Source organism: Anopheles moucheti, chromosome 2 (genome assembly GCF_943734755.1).
Source record: "Anopheles moucheti chromosome 2, idAnoMoucSN_F20_07, whole genome shotgun sequence".
Classification (NCBI taxonomy): domain Eukaryota; kingdom Metazoa; phylum Arthropoda; class Insecta; order Diptera; family Culicidae; genus Anopheles; species Anopheles moucheti.
In genome coordinates, this window is record NC_069140.1 from 19,955,190 (window position 1) to 19,972,631 (window position 17,442).

The following is a 17,442-nucleotide window of genomic DNA, read 5'->3' on the forward strand; positions in this document are numbered from 1 at the left end:
CCGCACCGGAAGCGAACCTTGGTGAAGCAATCTACGGATGGCCACCATTCGCCCGCGCATTCCAGTGCGTTTCCAGTGCTGTTTACTTTCTGCTCAACGGTACAGTTAAACGGTACGCTCGAAACCTAAACATCATTCATTATGCCGCAAAAGGATCGTTAATTCCTAGATAACTCTGCCGTTACAGCAGTGTGGCTTAGGTTGTATTTTTTTTTTTGGGCAGGCTAGAAGGTGTATTGCCATCCACGCCATACGCCAGCTACTTCCGGTCGATTGTCGAAGATAATTCGGACATTAAACGATCAGCTGCAGCTATACCATCCAACTAACGGGAACGAGATTTCTTTCGCCGTTCTGGATGAAAGTTTTCGTTAACTGTTTTTCAGACCCCCTATCCAATGCATCGCCCTTTCGACCAGCAGTTTCGGTGTGCTAGTTTCGGTGTCCCACCACGAAGGTACGTTTTATAAATCGATCGCAATCGGCCACCCATCCATTCAACCTTCATTGTAACAAATCATTCGCACTGGAGGCCTACACACCGTACTTGATTCCTTTACATTTTTGGAAGTGTGTTTATTGGTTCGTTGTTCTTGAGCCCTTTCTTTCAAAACACTTTCAACTCCACTCCGCTTCATTGGCGATTCAAAATCACGATTTGCCCTGAATGATTTGGGTTAAAGCAATTTTGGGTGAAGCTGCAACGTTTTTGACCTGCAGCGGAGCGTTGTTAGAGGCCAGACCCATTTTTTCCCCCCCCGAACATGACAGTGCAGCTATGCAATTTGGGAAATTTGATCTTAGTAGCCCTTGTTTCGGTTTTTCGGAGCGATCGGAACAGGAACTGGGCGGATCTCGTTCATTATGCTCCATCAAAACATGTACTCGCAGCAAAGGGAAAAAGAGAGTTGAATTAATGGGGGAGCAAGTGCGCTCGACACATCCGCCATCCCCACGGTTACCTCGTATTTGAGATCAATGGCCATTGTGAGGTTGATTCGATTTTCGCTTCTTTATTGCTGTCAGCTGCGTTTGAATGCAACAATGGAGATGCGGTATGCTCACATGCTCTCTACCCAATACTCTTTGTGGGTCATTGGAAAAGGCGAGCTAATTTGCATAAAAGTTTTACATTTGACGTTAATTTAATTAGTGGCAGAAAGCGTTACATTGCTAAAATGATTAGATTTCAATTTGAAATGGCCTACTTTGCACCGAAAATGGGTTGCTGCGATAGGAAAGGGGTCTTTAATCTTCCACTGGGTTTCTAGCACTGAAGTGACATCAATTTATGTTGCTTGGGATAATCCGTTGCGTGCATTCTGGCACGTACGCGTGTAACAATATGCATTGATGTCGAACGCGCTGCACCTCAGCTGAGACATTTCATAATTTTCGAAAACAACCCATACATGTTTTTCACAAAGTTCGATCGCTTGATAGCTATATTCTTGGTACTTAACTTTAGATAAATTATTGACGTTTTGGAATCTACTTCTAAAAATACTAACACACCAAAACACGATTAGTTGTGTGCCGTATGATAAGTAATTTATTCATCCAATATATTATAGCCGTAAGATGGGATTGTTAAATTTCCACTGGTTTCCCAGTTGAATGGGATGCGCTGATTTTGCGCCACTCGTTGCCAATCTGGATGTTCGCTTGCCACATCCCTGAATCTATCGTTCGATACTACAGCGCAGTTGAATTTCGCGGCAATTGCCATCAGAATACGATCGTCGTACACTTGCGATTTGCGATTGGGAAATTCCTTGCAAGGCGATGGAATAATGTAATTTTTCCGATACAGCCCGTTTAGCCGGTTGACATCATCCCACTGATTCGTGTACAAATGAAACCTGGGAAAGACAGCGTGTACTGCGTGTCCTCTGTCCACGAAAAATTGGATCGCTTTCGAGAGGAGTTCTGTCTTGAACCTGGGTAACCTAGTGGAGTGGTGTGATACATTGCATGCATCTAACAGCACGATTCGTCGTTCCGTTGCTCGAGCTGCCTGCAGCACTCCGGATGGTGCTGGTTGCGAACGCTTCTTTTTGATAGTTTTTCTACCGGTACCATTCGATTTTTGCAATTTGGCGGCTGCAACCTTTTCCGGGCGTTTTCGATTGATTGCCGATTTGGTAGGTTTGTGAAGAATTGGCACTTCCTTACGGTTTGACACCATTTTTGCAAAGTAGTTTAAAAACAATAATAGAAAAAATAGTAGAAATAATTTACGTAATCGTAATTTACGTAAATATTGATTCAGAGAACGGTAAAACAGCAAATGAATCACAAGCAATGATTAACTTGCATGGGTGCTGAGATGAACTGTTTCCAGCCACCTTAACCCATCGTCGTCATGACAGCATCCAATAGAAACGATGACTCGAATAATGGAAAAAAAATAATGAAAAAACCGAGAACGAATTATGACACCTTATGTTTGCTGCCGATGTCGACGGATTTGCATAATCAATAATAATGGTAGCTCTTCCCGGATGGCCGATACGTACGTTCTACAACACCACTTGGCTTATGAGACACTCGAAATCGGTGCGTAAAGACGTATACATCATTTACATAAATTTTACATAAACACCGACACCCATTTGGCTAAGGGGAGCGTTTTTGAAGTCATGCTTTTTGAAAGGGATTATTTATCGTTGGACAAAGTGATGCAGAGTGAAGTAAGCTACAGTTTGAAGCATGTGTAACGCAAGGTGAAGAGTTCCTGCCAAGGTGAACGAATGTTTACGGAGATATTGAGACTCCGTAGGTACGTGCGAGTGCGAGCGATTCGTAAAGTTCACGCTAACGTCATCGAGATTCTAGCTGCCATTGCAGACAAAGGTTTCACCGAATTCTTTCGCTAATTTAGTCTTGTTTACTCCCTGTGGAACTTTGTGTTTGTCTTTTATTTTTTCCGTTTTTCATCTATTTTATTTGTGCATGTATTTTTCGACATAATTTTATTCATAGTTGCCTTTTATAACATCTGCTATTTTTTTTAAATATTCTTTCCTTGTTTCTACATTCTTTGTTTCTCTGTTTTACCCTTCTTCTTTTCTTTTCATTAATACGTTGCTTTTTGCTTTAGTTTTTCCTTAATTTTTCTTTCGTTCTTTATTTTTTCCTTTTTATGTTTCTATTACTTTTCCGTTAATATTTTTCTATCATTCTTCTTATGCTTTCTTGCTATGTCTGTAAATCGCTTTCTGTATATTCAATGGATCTTTTTGTTAATTCTCTTTTTCTCTCTCTGTTTCTATGCGCTGTTATTCATTTTATTGTCCATTACAAATTCGGTTTGATTTGTTCTATAATTTAGAGATATGCGTTCCTAATATTTTGAAAATTTCGATTCTAATTATAGAATTTAATTTATTTCTGTACGAAACGCTTGAACAGTGACCGTTAAGCAATGATTGATAATAAATCACTGCAAGCGCTGCCCTTGTTTCGATTCGTTTTACCCTCTCATACTGCAAACAAGTGAAAGTAAGAACAGGGATCCATCATGTCGCTACTGTTGCGCATTTTACGAATCGATCAAGCTAGCTTTACGGCCAGGTGACATATTTTCTGCCCTTTTTGCAATCAGATACGGTTTCCTTGGAAGGTACCGAGACGAGCTACCAACATAACCGCGGTAGCCTCCGGTGTTACGCACGTACCGAAAACTGTACCCAACCAGTCCCAGTATGTCCTTTTATGGTTTTGATAGGATTCTTGTTTGGAACCGGTATGTAGGTGCGTGTGTAAGTTTTGTTGTTTTTCTTTCCTTTCTGTTCATGTGTAGCATTATTTTCCCTTGCCATGTCAACCGATGTGTTATCGTGATAAAGGGGAGTTAAAATGAAAACAGTTTCAGCAACGTTTGCCCACACTCGGTGTCGCAGCAAAGCCTTCGCCGAAGAAGGATTCTTCTTGACACGGTTAACCATCTGCTGTGCACGTGATGCGGTTTGTCGTACAAAATGCCAAATCGGTGTAGAAAGTGGAAACAGGTTTTCTGTTACCTTTTCATAGGACGATAACATTAATTTAGAAAACATCTGTGCAGCGTTTGGAAGAGAATGAACTGATCAGTTTGAGCAGGAATTATTTAACCATTGTGTATTGTTTAACAATTTTTTATCCTTCACATTATGATGTGCTCTCATGCAAATCAACCAACTGACTCGGAAGTGTTCGAAACAAAACGTAAGATCAAAGTATTTGTAGTGTCGTTATGACTTCGAGCTATGCCCTTAACCGCACCACACAACACAACAATTCACGCGGAATCGCTTAACAGCGACAGCGTTTGAGAAAAGCGTTCGCTCCTAAACATTCTTCTTTGCTGAATTCCACAGGCCTGATGCATTCCGTCTTTGCTGCAAAAGCTGCAGCATGATGTGAAAGAATGCGCTTCCTGCCGGTCAAAGACGAAGAAAGCGACAACAACCCCACAGCAGCGAACACGAAAACAATCGTCGATCGGGACGAACGGGGTGAAAATTATCGCAAAATTCTTTCGCCTTCGCAAGAGCCGTTGGAAGCTTGGTGCAGGCAGTGCGAAAGGACAAAGGCACACGAGTCGTTGTGCAACGGGAAAGTTTTATGAATGAACTCAAGCACCCGGCAGGGTGTGGATTGGGGTCGGGTGGAACCGAACGTGACGAAGTTTAAAAATTATTCCATTCGATTGCATCGGAACCGGAGGAGCAGCAACCGGTTTTTTGCGCTGCAGCAGCTAAATTGTATGTTTCGGTTGTTTCGGAATCGGTCCAAAAGCGAACGTTTAGTGTGGCTTCTGTGTGGCTTGGACGGCGTCGACAGCTTTACCTCTCTCGCGCACCGTACACAACAGGTTGCGTTCTGCGATAGGGATGCAATTTTGCGCTTTTTCGATGCATTATTAATGTGGTCTTCATTCGGTGGGTCGTTCTGCGGAAAATGAGAGTGATGTTTGTGAAGGTTTTTTTTTTAAATTGCAACAGAAGTTTCACAAAAAACCTAGAAAACTTGAGGGAAAAAAGCTCTATGACGCTCTCTGTCTGTTAGCGGAAAGGCAATGCCAACATATGAACGACAAGATCCAATTAAAAGTTTTTCCCAGACCGAGCACAGTCGAACATTACGCGCTGCACAATTTAACCGACACGTGTTCCACTCCTCCAATAAACACATAATTCCAACGACACACTCGTTCTGGGAAGATCGAGTTCAAGCACATGCCTATAATTTTAGTTCATCACTTTCTCATAAATCTGCACCTACTTTGCTTTCGTACCACCATTACCATTTATGCCCAGCGCGAGTATATATCTTTCACACACACACGACACGCAGCATGGCGGCGTAGATGGCCCTGCGCTGGCGGAAAATGGTAAAATATGGATTAAATCATAATATCAGTCCACAACTCAATTTTCACCTTTACGATCAGCGGGTGCGAAGCTACATAGGCGTCCCGGCCAAACGTTCTACATCGCTTGAAACCGGTTGTGATGTTGCCTAGCATGGCTTCATTTCAACAGCACCCGAAGGTCATGCGTGTTGATCCAGGAGACGGACTCGAGGATACCTTTTCTCTGCGATCTACGGTTACGAATATCAATAAATCTCCGGGCTTCCAGATTGCCGGCTACGGTTTGGGGTGTTCGTTTGCCTGGACATGTTTGATTTGTTGGCATTTTCATGCATGTTGGACGCTGGGTTTAACGTTGCCAGAGCCGATTTCAATGTATGTGAGGTGTGCTCTTACTTTATAATTATCCTTAGACCATGGTGATCAAGTCTAGAGCAAGATATAAGGGGATGCATTTTCGAAGTTCGTACAATAGCTAGGGCTCTCTCTAGAACTAGCATAACATGTTGATAGTTCCTTCAAAAGCCCCTGTAGCTCTGTAGCCGTAATATTATAAGTTCGATCAGGTTGGGTTCACAAAGCATGAGAAATGAGAAGCATTAATTAAAATTGTCATCCGAAAGAAACTGTCCGAACGGACCAAATTCGCATGGAAACCCGTCTTAGGCGTACGAACTGCTAAGCCTGTTATGATAAATTATTCAATCGATGGTCAGCACATCATATCGACAAGATGTTCTTTTAGGCCCCAAAAGGAACAGAAGAATAGGAATGAAGATCCTGAAGCCTGCATCAACATAAGCGTCACGTTATTCTTTTCCGTTCGTATCGAAGACGACGCACACGGAATAATATGGGCGCGAGCTGACATTTCCGTTTTCCAGCGCTTGAACCTGCTCATGGACGTTCAGCATAAGAAAATTGTGACAACTTATGCTGGGAGTTAGACCACTTTTGTATTTTCATTTTCTGGAAGCAACACTTCGTCTGCAAAGCCCAGTATGGATAATATTCGTATGCAACCTCCTGTCTATATACATATACTGCAGGACAGTTTAGACAAAAGTCATGGCATCGACATGTCGGCAGGGCAAAGAAAAAAATGGTTGGCAATCATCATAATTTAAACGTTCCAATTGTTCCCACATGTCCCACATTATCATTCCTATCGCTTCGGTCACGCGCGAGAGCCACCGCCACGGGCACACGAAACATGCGACACAAAAATCACATCCCTTTCCTTTGCATACGTCACAATATCGTCGCGCGATGTGTGTTGCCCCAGCCGAAAGGGGAACGATTTTGTTGTAAGCTTCACATATTATCATTATTAATATAAATCTTTTAAGCACTTTATGCACGGATCATTCCATCCCGGGCGCGGAACTCAGGCGCGGACGTATGATTTATGGGCAGAATTGCTTGATACCGTCGTCCAGATTAGCCAGGAGTCCGGACGAGGTCCGAGACGACCGACGAACCGACCGCACAGTGTCACCGTTTTTTTTTTTTTGACAACCTTGTTCACGGCCGCGTACGCGTTTACGCTACTGATGCTAATACATATTTTATTGTTTGCCCCGGAGGATCGGATTTGATTGCCGGAATATGTTAGCTACGGCGTGATTTTGTTCCGTTCCGTTGAACATGTGCGGAACAGACGGTGCGGGTGCGCTTTAACGCCGACCAGGAAAGGATGTGGCATAAACCGTAAGAAATCTTTCGAATTCCTTTCCGCCTAGTTTGAGCTGTAGATTTTCAAGGCCGGTAGGATAATACACGCATGAAGTGAAACATGTTGCATGTTTGGCTGTTTGTTTGATCCCATAGAATGTTTCACATTTGAGTGTCTTATGATGTTGCAAATTTAGTACAATCGTTTCATGGCGATCATATAGCCATTCTGTGCGACGGTGATTAAGCGTTGTTGTTGCAGGCTTAGATTATTAGTCATTCTCGACCACCTTTCACGGAGCGGTAGTGTCTGCTACCATAAAACTCAAATGTTTCTCGTCAATCATTCACTGCAGGCCGCTCGGAAACAAGTTAAAGACCGTAATTATATCGTTCGCTCGCGAATGCATTTCCAATCCCGCTCCGATCGGGTCTGATTATAAATCGTTTCTTCAATAGACCATCTCATACCGGCTACTTTCAACATTCTTCCAACAAACTCATCATTTCCACTAGATGCGATACCCACCATGGAGTTACGGTGATCGTTCAGCAAAAAAAGGCCCCCGCAGCATCCCATTGCAAACAGCTTAACATTAATTGAAATGCTATCACTTCCCGCACAACTATTCCCCATAGCTCCTCGCCGTTTTCCTGTGAAGATCACCCGAACGAACGGGTAACGTAATTTATAGGTCGTGGCTTTTCAGTACCAAAGGGATTGGCACGATTTGTGCAGGTTTCCGATTGCATCCCGAAACCGGCCGCAACACAGGCACTGCGGGTGCGGGACCGTCTGGACCGGGGAGGCAGCTTCTGGAGTGCCGCAAGCTCGGCAACTCGCGTTTCGCGGGGGAAAAATATTATCTCAAAATAATTATCGTAATACGTTCGCCCTCTCCCCTGTCCGTGGCTGAGGGAAGTGGTTGTGGATGGGCATGGTCGCGGCACAAGCGCTACGCGAATTTTACCCATTGAACGTGCTCCACACAACGGCCACGGTCAGGGTCCGGGCGATGGGCCACTCCAGTATGGGGCGGAGGATGCAACGTTGTAATCAATTAAGCCTCATGATGGTATTGCATCCAATAAATAACTCGTTAAACAACAGAAGTTGAGCTGGAAAGTGGAGGTTAATTTATTGCACCGCTTCGTCTGCGCCTGCGTAGATCAAACTGCTTCGGGGCAGACGAAGCGCAGTGAAAAGTTTGTTTGGTGTTTTATGTTACGGCTTTTAAGTGTGTCGTCTTTTGCGCGCACCGGTCCATCTGCTCCATTTCTCATCTCTCCGCAAGACGAGAAGCGGCCTACTGCGTTGGTCTTAAAGTGGACAAAATAAATGGTTTTCCCTCGAACAATAGTCAAGCGATTTGCTATTCCCGGGGTTGCTTGTCTTAATTGTTTTTCACCTCGAGATGTGATATCATTGTCTGTTTGTTAAACGTTTTCGAAAGCTAACGCCAATTCTTCGTCTATGTTTGTTAGTTTTTTTATTACTGACGGTTAAGTCGTTGCTTTTGGATGATGCAGTCTTTTGCATAAAATATGTATCAGGACGATTATTGATACACATCGCAGTGGGCATAAACAACAAACAAATAATACAAAGCCGGTTGTAAATGAATGCCATTCAACAGTTTCACTGTTTTTTTTCCCAGTCTCTTTGCATAAAAAAACGATTCAATGCAAGAACGAATCAAAACAGAACACGAAACCGAATGGAATGCATGGCTTTCTTGACGTTGCATTTGCATCTTCCACTAACCAGCGCGCATTTTCTTCTACGTTTCTTTTCCGTTTTAGCGGGCCTCGTTCCCAACCTCGGTCACGTATTTTGCAAATAAAAAGAAAAAATCAAACATGTTCACGGCTTCCTTTCAGGTGATTTTATTCGCCCAATAAATTATCCACCATACGGCCATCGGTGTTGAGATCGGTGTTTCGACCGGTGCAGTACCGGCATTTTTGTGTGCAGTTCGGTTGCATAATCGACACTTTTAACACGCCATTCGTCCCCCAAAAAAAAAGGAGCATCGAAAGCACCGCAACGAGCAGAGCGCGTCCGTGTCAAATTTATTAGCTGTCATTTGTTTTGCTCGCTTTCGGGCAGTGTTGAGGAATTAATTAGCCGAAGCCAGGCGCTTCCAAACCGGGGCTGGTCAGCTGACTTTGGGAAAGGTGGTAACAGGCGGCCGGTTTGGTAGGCAGCTTGTTAGAAGCAATAAAACTGGTTGCGTGCACGGTGTTTGGCAGGAACGATTTTAGGGGGGCCGAGATGATTAAATGATATCGACACCGTTTTAATGTGGAACCGTTTGGGAGCGCCTGTGCGGTTCTTTCTTGCTCGCTGCCTTCCCGCCTTCCCCTCTGGCACTGGTTTTCACTTTCAACCAAATTGAATTATGCTCATGCTTAGTGCCGTGAACGCCCCATTTGAATTTGGGGCGGTCGGTGCGCCCGGCGACCGATCAACACGGAAAGGTTATACGATTTGCACTGATAAAGTGTGCATGATAAGCTTTAGCATGATGTTGTTTTGGCACGCCATTCATAAGCGGTGAGGAATGGTTGTACACAACTCTGCGAACACAACAAAAAAGCATGGCAGTGCTTTTAAAGATCAATTTTAGAAAGCCAGCTTGTAATAAAATTTGACCGCAAATTATTCTTATGAGTTATGTTTAACTGATAAGCGTCTGTAATGAGCTATAAATTTATTACTCTGCAGCTATTTAACAGTCCGGCTGGACCACCTACTAGGTGTTATTTATTTGTGGGTGCATTTTAGTTGTAGAGTTTGCAGCTTGAAACTTTCGCCTGTTTTTGAACAATATTTTCATATCCTTTCCTTTTCATTCAATCGTGCGAATACATTTTTCACACTGTGCTCCATTTTCGTGCTCCCCTCCGACAAACATTTATTTCCTTTGCTTCTGTTCGACAATTCCTTGCAACGGTTCTGGCATTCCAAAGTGAGGGGAGGGGGGGGGGGGGGGGGGTCAAACTGGCACAACAATAGCCATACAATCTTGTACCACCTTAATGACCCTAACACGTTCAAATAGCTGCCCATGGACTTTCTACTGTCCATGGCCATCTGCAATAATGGCAGGCACACGAATGCAATGTGGTACTGTGTGTATGTCCCATTGCGAAGGGCACTCCTACACTCGTGCCAACGAAATTAGTCAAGAGTATCACCTACATTGCACTAACGCCCTCTAGAAAGGGCCGAACCCACGATCCTGGATAACTGGACAACTTCACCAAACGTCCGATGGGCTGCTTGTACGTGAAATGCGTCTTCTTGAGCTTCCATTGCATCAGTCCAACTGCTACTGCTGCTTTTGTGCAAGCCGGATAAGCAGCTCGGGAAACGTTTCGTGATTTGGAGATCTGGTCGCATGTTTTGGGTACTTTAGCTATAAGTAATCATCGTGTTTGCACCACCATTCTAACGGAATCGTCGAGTTTATGCATATGAAGGGCGAAAGATGCAAATGGAACGTGAAGGGCTCGGGAAGTTCGTGTCATTAGCAGTTGTGGAATGGGGTAAAACAGATTCGAAGTGGTGTTTGAAAATTTCAAGAGCCCCTGCCGTTGATTACCGACGCTGATGTGTTGATTTGACAAAAGGCACTATAAAACATCTCTGGTAGCAAAAGTTTGTTTAACGAACATTATTAATAATTGAATTTGAATTCGTGAAGTTTTTGTATGGAGGTAATAAAGTTGAATAAAACCTTCCGATTAATCTCACATTTTCCGTGATTATTTTCACAAATATAAGGGAAAATTCTATTAATTGAATATATTTAAAGGGAGATCAGAACAACGAGAAAAAGGTCATTGTGAAATTTGTCGCCAGTACGGAAAATAAATAAATAATAATAATAATAAAACGGAAATAAAAAATGAAAAATTGTTAAACAAAAATTGTTAATTAAAAAGCCTTGGTACAGTACATATGAAATATTAATAAAAATGAAATATTCAGAGTTATTGGTTTATTCCAAATGAGGTAGTTTATTTTATAGGTTTTTAAGTATCTAGAAGCTTCGTTTTTAACAATTTATTAAAAAAGCTAATTAAATCCTTTGTATCGACATAAGTTGTCCTTTTGACCATTCTTTCTTTGGGTGGACTACTGGCATTTCTTGAAATATTTAAAATTGAATTTTAAAAAATACTATGATCATACAAATACCGTTTTTAAATATTCCTGGAACTAATATTTGTGGAGTTTTGAACTACAACTTTGATATGTTTCGGTGTATTGAGATTATTTTTTTACCTGACATTACGTTCGTCTTAAGCTTAAAAAAATTTCGTTCAAAATTCAAAGTTTCAATCTTCCTCTAGGCTGCTATTAATTTTTAAATTAATATTATCATTGAATAAACTTACGTTATGAAGGGGCAAACAACATAGTTGAGCGTTAGAAAATCTTTACAGAACAGGGGTTTAAAACAGACATAAGAAAATCGTATGATGATGTTGACCTTCTATTCGCACAATCCCATCATATTTGCTCTTTTATATCTCATTGCTGGATTTCTTTAATCCGTTTTCCACTTTACACCTTCCTGCACATGCCAACCAACAATCGGTCCATTCCGCTAGTATCTGCGAATGCATCTGTGAAGATCAAACCGTATGTGAAGCTGTATCCCAGCAACCCTACAGCAGCGCTTCATCGCACCGACGGTGGTAAAAGGTGAGGCCACAAATATCAACAGTGAGCGCGGTGAGGGTGATTATTCAATTTAAATGCCCTACCGAGCGGCGAGATCTGGTCCCGGTACCTCCCGCGGCCTGCATTATGTGCGCACACATACGTACGATCTCGACGCAATGCACACCCGCGCAATTAGGCGTGCCCGAAAAACGTGGTCTTCTGCGTAATGGTTGTGTACCGGCCCCCTCCACCGGTTCCACGTGAGACGTCACGTTTCTCGGTGCTGGTCGATCGGCATCCCTGCGGTGTGTGGCGGAAGCAAACCGTACCATTGTTGATGTCCCCGGGTACCCGGGCCGACGGGGGTAATTTATTTGATTTAAAATTTTATTGTCATTTCACGCTGTGCGCTTCGTCATCGATCGGTGCCGTTTGAGGTCTGATGGAACGGACGCCCGGAATTGGATCACAGGGTACCCGAAATGGCAGTTCTCTCGGCACCGCGGGAGGTTACGCTGCCGGTTTGCCATTTTACGATACCCGTTTGCCAATTGATACTTGAAAGTTTAATGGTTTTTTTTTCGTTGTATTTTGCACATTTTGTGGTTCCAATGTTCCCGGCGAGGTAGTCCAATTCGGCCCGTAGGTCAATGGGAGGGTTTCCCGAACGATGGGTACGGCCGATGCTACATTGCAGCTGTTACGATTTGTCTTTATTTATCGAATTGCGCGTTGGATAATTAAGTTATCGGGTCGTCGTGTGCTGCTGTTGTTGGTAGTTCGTCGTCACATTTGCGCTTAATGTTTTCCCTCCCAGCAGACGGTTGCTTTCACCGGCGTGTGCTCTGTTGATTCAACGTGTTGATTGTAGGAACACAGGGTGGCGATCGATAATTTTTGGTGTGAATGGCTTATATTTCTACCTCCGACTGCAGTCTACACACTTCAATAAAATGTTTTTTTTGTTTACCGCAAACAAAAACTCCACCATTGCTCATACTAACCCACGGCTCAATCTTGGGGAGAGCCTCATCGACGATAATCACAGTTGATTTATCGAACGGTTGGCAATGCGCGATGTTTGCTGTAGCACGCTTCTTTGATGCTGCGTGTTGTTTTCCATCAAGCTTCCGTCAAATTCAACACGTCTCATTGGACCACACGATGACCTCTCGGCAGCTAACAGCTGAGCCGCGCTGGCCTCACAATGATGTGTGAAGAATTTTTAGACCTAAACGTCGGTTGGGTGGATCCGAATCGGGATTCATGCAGATGGTTGCGCAAAAACAAACTCGTTCTAATGGAGTTTATGTTGGGAAGAATTTGTCTAAAAACTACCAAACTCATTTTCTAATGATGCTGTGTGGATGATGAGGTTTTACTTTAAAGGGCCAATCGGTATGTAAAGTAAATAAACATTACCACATGTGTTAAAGGCGGCAGCAAATGGATGTTGGGGAATTGTTTTGCCAGCCAGACAAACGTTCTGGGTGGTATTTTAAAAAATGTTTGTCTAAAATACTTTACATTCTTTATCCAGCATAAAGGGTGTCCCAGAAAGTAGAAGCACGATTTAAAAGTTAGATAAAAAAAACCTGTTCCCGAAACTTAATGTTTATTTGATAAATAGAATTTGTGGAGTGTTTGTACAATTTTTTTAAAAAATTAATCGTATGCCAATAAAAGCACTTTTGATCTGACGCCTCCCATCAGGCTCAGCACAGACTTGTCCCGAACGATTTTCGACACTTTCTTCCAGTCTTTTTGAAAACTGTCGATGTTCTCAGCAGCTTTAAAATGCTTTCTCAATTGTGCCATGGTTTGCGCCCAAAATAACTCAATCGGTCTGGCTTCAGGGCAGTTCGGGGGATTCATTTCCTTCGACAAGTACCGTACCTCATGTACTTCATACTATGCGATCGTGTCTTTGGCATAGTGGACAAAGGCTAAATCTGGCCAAAACAACACTGGACCATCATGTTTTCGTTTCATGGCCAGCAAACGTCGATTCAAACACTCACGGATGTCGGGATCGGTCCTCATGGTCTCCGTTGTCACTAAACGGTTCGGACATCATACCGCATTCGCAAATGGTTTGTCACACCTTCGCCTTTTTTTCGAATTTTTCGGGAAATATAGATTTGTCGGCTTCTTCGACGTCCTGGCTTTCAGGCACGGTGTAATATTGACTCCCCGTAAGAGTTATGCACTCAAAATTTACGTACGACTCATCGTCCATCACGATGCATGAGGATTGGCGACACAGCAGCTTCCGAGCCCGATATTTAACGCATGCGGCCTGTTTTGTACTCCGTTTCGATTTCTTTGCCTTCTTATACGTTTTTAAATTCAATCTTGCCTTAGCACGTTGGATGTTACTGTTTGATATGCCCAGTTTTTGAGCCACATCGCGAATGGAACTTTCCTTGCTTTGCTCGAACGCTTTTGCTATGTCCCGGTCCAACTGTTGATCGACAGTACCAGGATTTCGGCCACTTTTCGGCGTATTCTCGAAGCTGGACTCCTCCCGAAACTTTTGGATGGCGGTTCGTACGGATCCGATACTCATACCTTCCGATTTCGCTAATTGACTTAGCGAAATGTTAGGTGTCAAGCACCATTTGTGCTTTTGCGCTTTTGCGACGGAAATGCCTCTCATTTCAACAGACGCTTTTGAAAAAAAATAGTTTTAATGCACTAGCTAGTAGCTCTGAAAGTAAACAATTAAGCATAACAAGAATCAGCTGTTTTACGCCCTCCGTTTACTAGAAATCGTGCCTATACTTTCGGGGACACCCTTTACTTTATATTTTTAAACAGCCCTTTAACAGTACGTGTTTGAGCTTTTTTTTAAAAACAACATTCCTTCAACAGTGTGATACATTTAAATAAGAAACACATTAGATGGAATCTCTGCTCCATCATGTATCTGTTTCAGCTGATAGTATCGAAACACGGCATCTACATACTTGTAACAAACCGCCTGCCAACCTGTTCCCGCACTATCAGATAACGCTGATTTGAATACCATCGCCATGTGCCGGACGCGCCACGGTTGCCAGCGGTGGGTTGCAGCAAAAAAAAGAAAAAGGGTACCAGTTATTTTGAACATTACGGCTCCTCCAGCCCGATGGAGACCGAAAATCTCAGATAAGCCGCAGTCCTTCTGCTTGCGCCCCGGTTCGGGTGTGTCTGTCGACGGTGGCGTTTCACCTCACACAAGTCATTAATTATCTCCCCGGCAGGGTAGGAACCACCATACCCTGAAGCTGGACGCACGGTAGCGACACCGGAGTGTGACAATCGCTCCAAATTAACATGTCGCAAAATCCGTGACTAACTTCGTGACGTGTCGTGTCGAGAGTGTGCCGGGACGGGAAGCTGGCCAATACCGTCACAGTGCGAAAGGCACAGTCGGGCTCGTCGTCAGGCACCGCCGGGAGTCGGAGTAGGAAGGCCCTAATCAATGCAAAATTGCATTAGTGGTAGGTTAGTAATTAATTACGCGATCCCTTTTGTGAACCCTGTCGGCACACGTTAGGGGCACCTCAAGTGCATGGCTGTGAGGATGTGCTGCTGCTACTGCTGTGAGTGTTGAACGAGCTTGCTGGTGTTGCTTTTATCGAGGTTTTTTATTGGGCAGCTTTTTACCTCGTTTTCTGTGTGTTTATGTTTATCTGCGGCTTAGACGTTATCACCGCATCACTCTCCCGTATATGGATCAGTAATTTCTGACACCTGGTTAACGTTGTATGTGATGCATGATAAATCATTCGTAATGTACGCTTGGAGAGCTACAAGGTTTCTGTGCGAGATCCCTTCTCTCCGACAAGAAGCAACATTATGACTTAATTTTTAAGGCAAGCAAGGACTTCAAGCTATGAGTGTAACGCTAGCTTTCAGCTTCAACATGTTTTCTTTGACATGAGTCTTTAAAGAATTTTAAGATGTTTTGCTCTTTTCGTCAAACAAAATAAAAATCGGAAATGGAAAGAATTTTTTAATGGAAAATAAATGTACCTTCATGTCTTTTCCCTGCCGAAGCGTACCATTTGTACGTCCATTAGCACCTTCCCACGGGGGGGATAGGCTGAGATTCTTTCCTTCCGTTTCCAGGTTCCGTATTCTTCACCCCTCACGGTGAATACCGTGCTCCACTGTCTCCCCTATGGATATGTTGGGAGCTTATAATTGTACTGGCAATGGCAAACAACCCGAACCCCAAGCCTGGAAGTGCATCGAACCGTACCGGTAATAACAAACCGTTTGGTGCTACGTAACCAGGTCGTGAGCAAAGGATTAGAGCGGTTGAGTGCGATTCGCTAACTCGATTGCTTGTTCGAGCTCAGCGGCAATCGTGTTGACGCAAGGAGTCAGTTTGTGCGGAAGGATTGCTAACCCAACTTTTTCGCGTCTGCCGCCACCATCAATGGCACTGACACAGATAAAGCGTCACCATACATTGTGAAGGTAGTGTGCCTATTTTACCGATTTTCCATTTCCGGAACAGTGTCACCCAACCGGCCCGGGTCTGGTGGCCCCTTTTCACACAATGCCCAACCCGGATCTGCTCAACCTTTCCAGGGCTGTTCTTTCCAATCTCAACCAACAAACTCAACACACACACCCCCTTACGTTGTTGTTAAATCGATTACAACTTGAACCGATCCGATGAACTTTTACGCGGTTACGGAGCTTTTCGCTTGACGATGACTATTTTGGAATCCATCGCATGGCAAACTCACATGAACCGACCAAACCTCAACAAGGTGTTCAGCGTAATAATAGCCTATCAAATATCAATTTCCTTTGCGGTGGAGCCAGCGTTCCAGTACCCGGCCCCGGGAACATAAATCATAATCCGGGTGACCGACGTCGGTGGGTTACCCCCCGTCCCAGGTATGAGCTTTTGGAAGAAATCATATAAATTATAGTGCCCCATCAGTGTGACCCAAGATTTTAAAGGCTTTACAAACGGGGCCAGTGTACTACATTGTAGCACCCATTTGATGGTTGGCTTGAATCGCTAATTGACGAAGTTTAGCGGATGAAAACAAATCCATCCTGGGGGTAAACAGGGGTATAGACATAATGACGAATGCGCAACTGTTGAAGGGATTCGTTAAGCGGCTTTTGAGGAGTAGCATTGGCATGATAAACTTCTTCGAGGTTGTTTCGGATGTGGTGTGATAAGCCAAAATAACATTAAACGAAACGGACTGCATATGGGTGGAAAATTTATGATTTCCTTGGGGAATAATATGAAAACCCCCATTTACAAAAAAACAACGCTTTAGGCAAATAGGATATGTTGGTTATCGAAAAAGATGAAAAGAGCAACTCGCAAACCTTTGCACCCTTTTTTTGAATCATAAATTATAATGTAAAGTGAAACATGCTTTGAATTAGTTTTATTATTGCTATTATATTTTATTTTCATATCCGAATCAGTCGATCAGCATAATAATCTAATGTCAATAAATCTTTATTATTTTTCTTGTCTCTTTGAAATGTTTGGTTTAGGAAAGTTTCGGAAAATTTAGTGCAAAGTTTAAAGTAAAAAGGTTGGAATTTTAAATAGTAATACTTAAGTGAAAATTATTTTTGGTAAACGTTGCATTTAATTTTAAAATTAGATTAAGCACTTAACTTCGATATACTTCCCGATTTTTTCATGTAAAGAAATTGCATCCCCTGTTGTGAACCCAGGGAAGGAACAGAAGCCATCCCG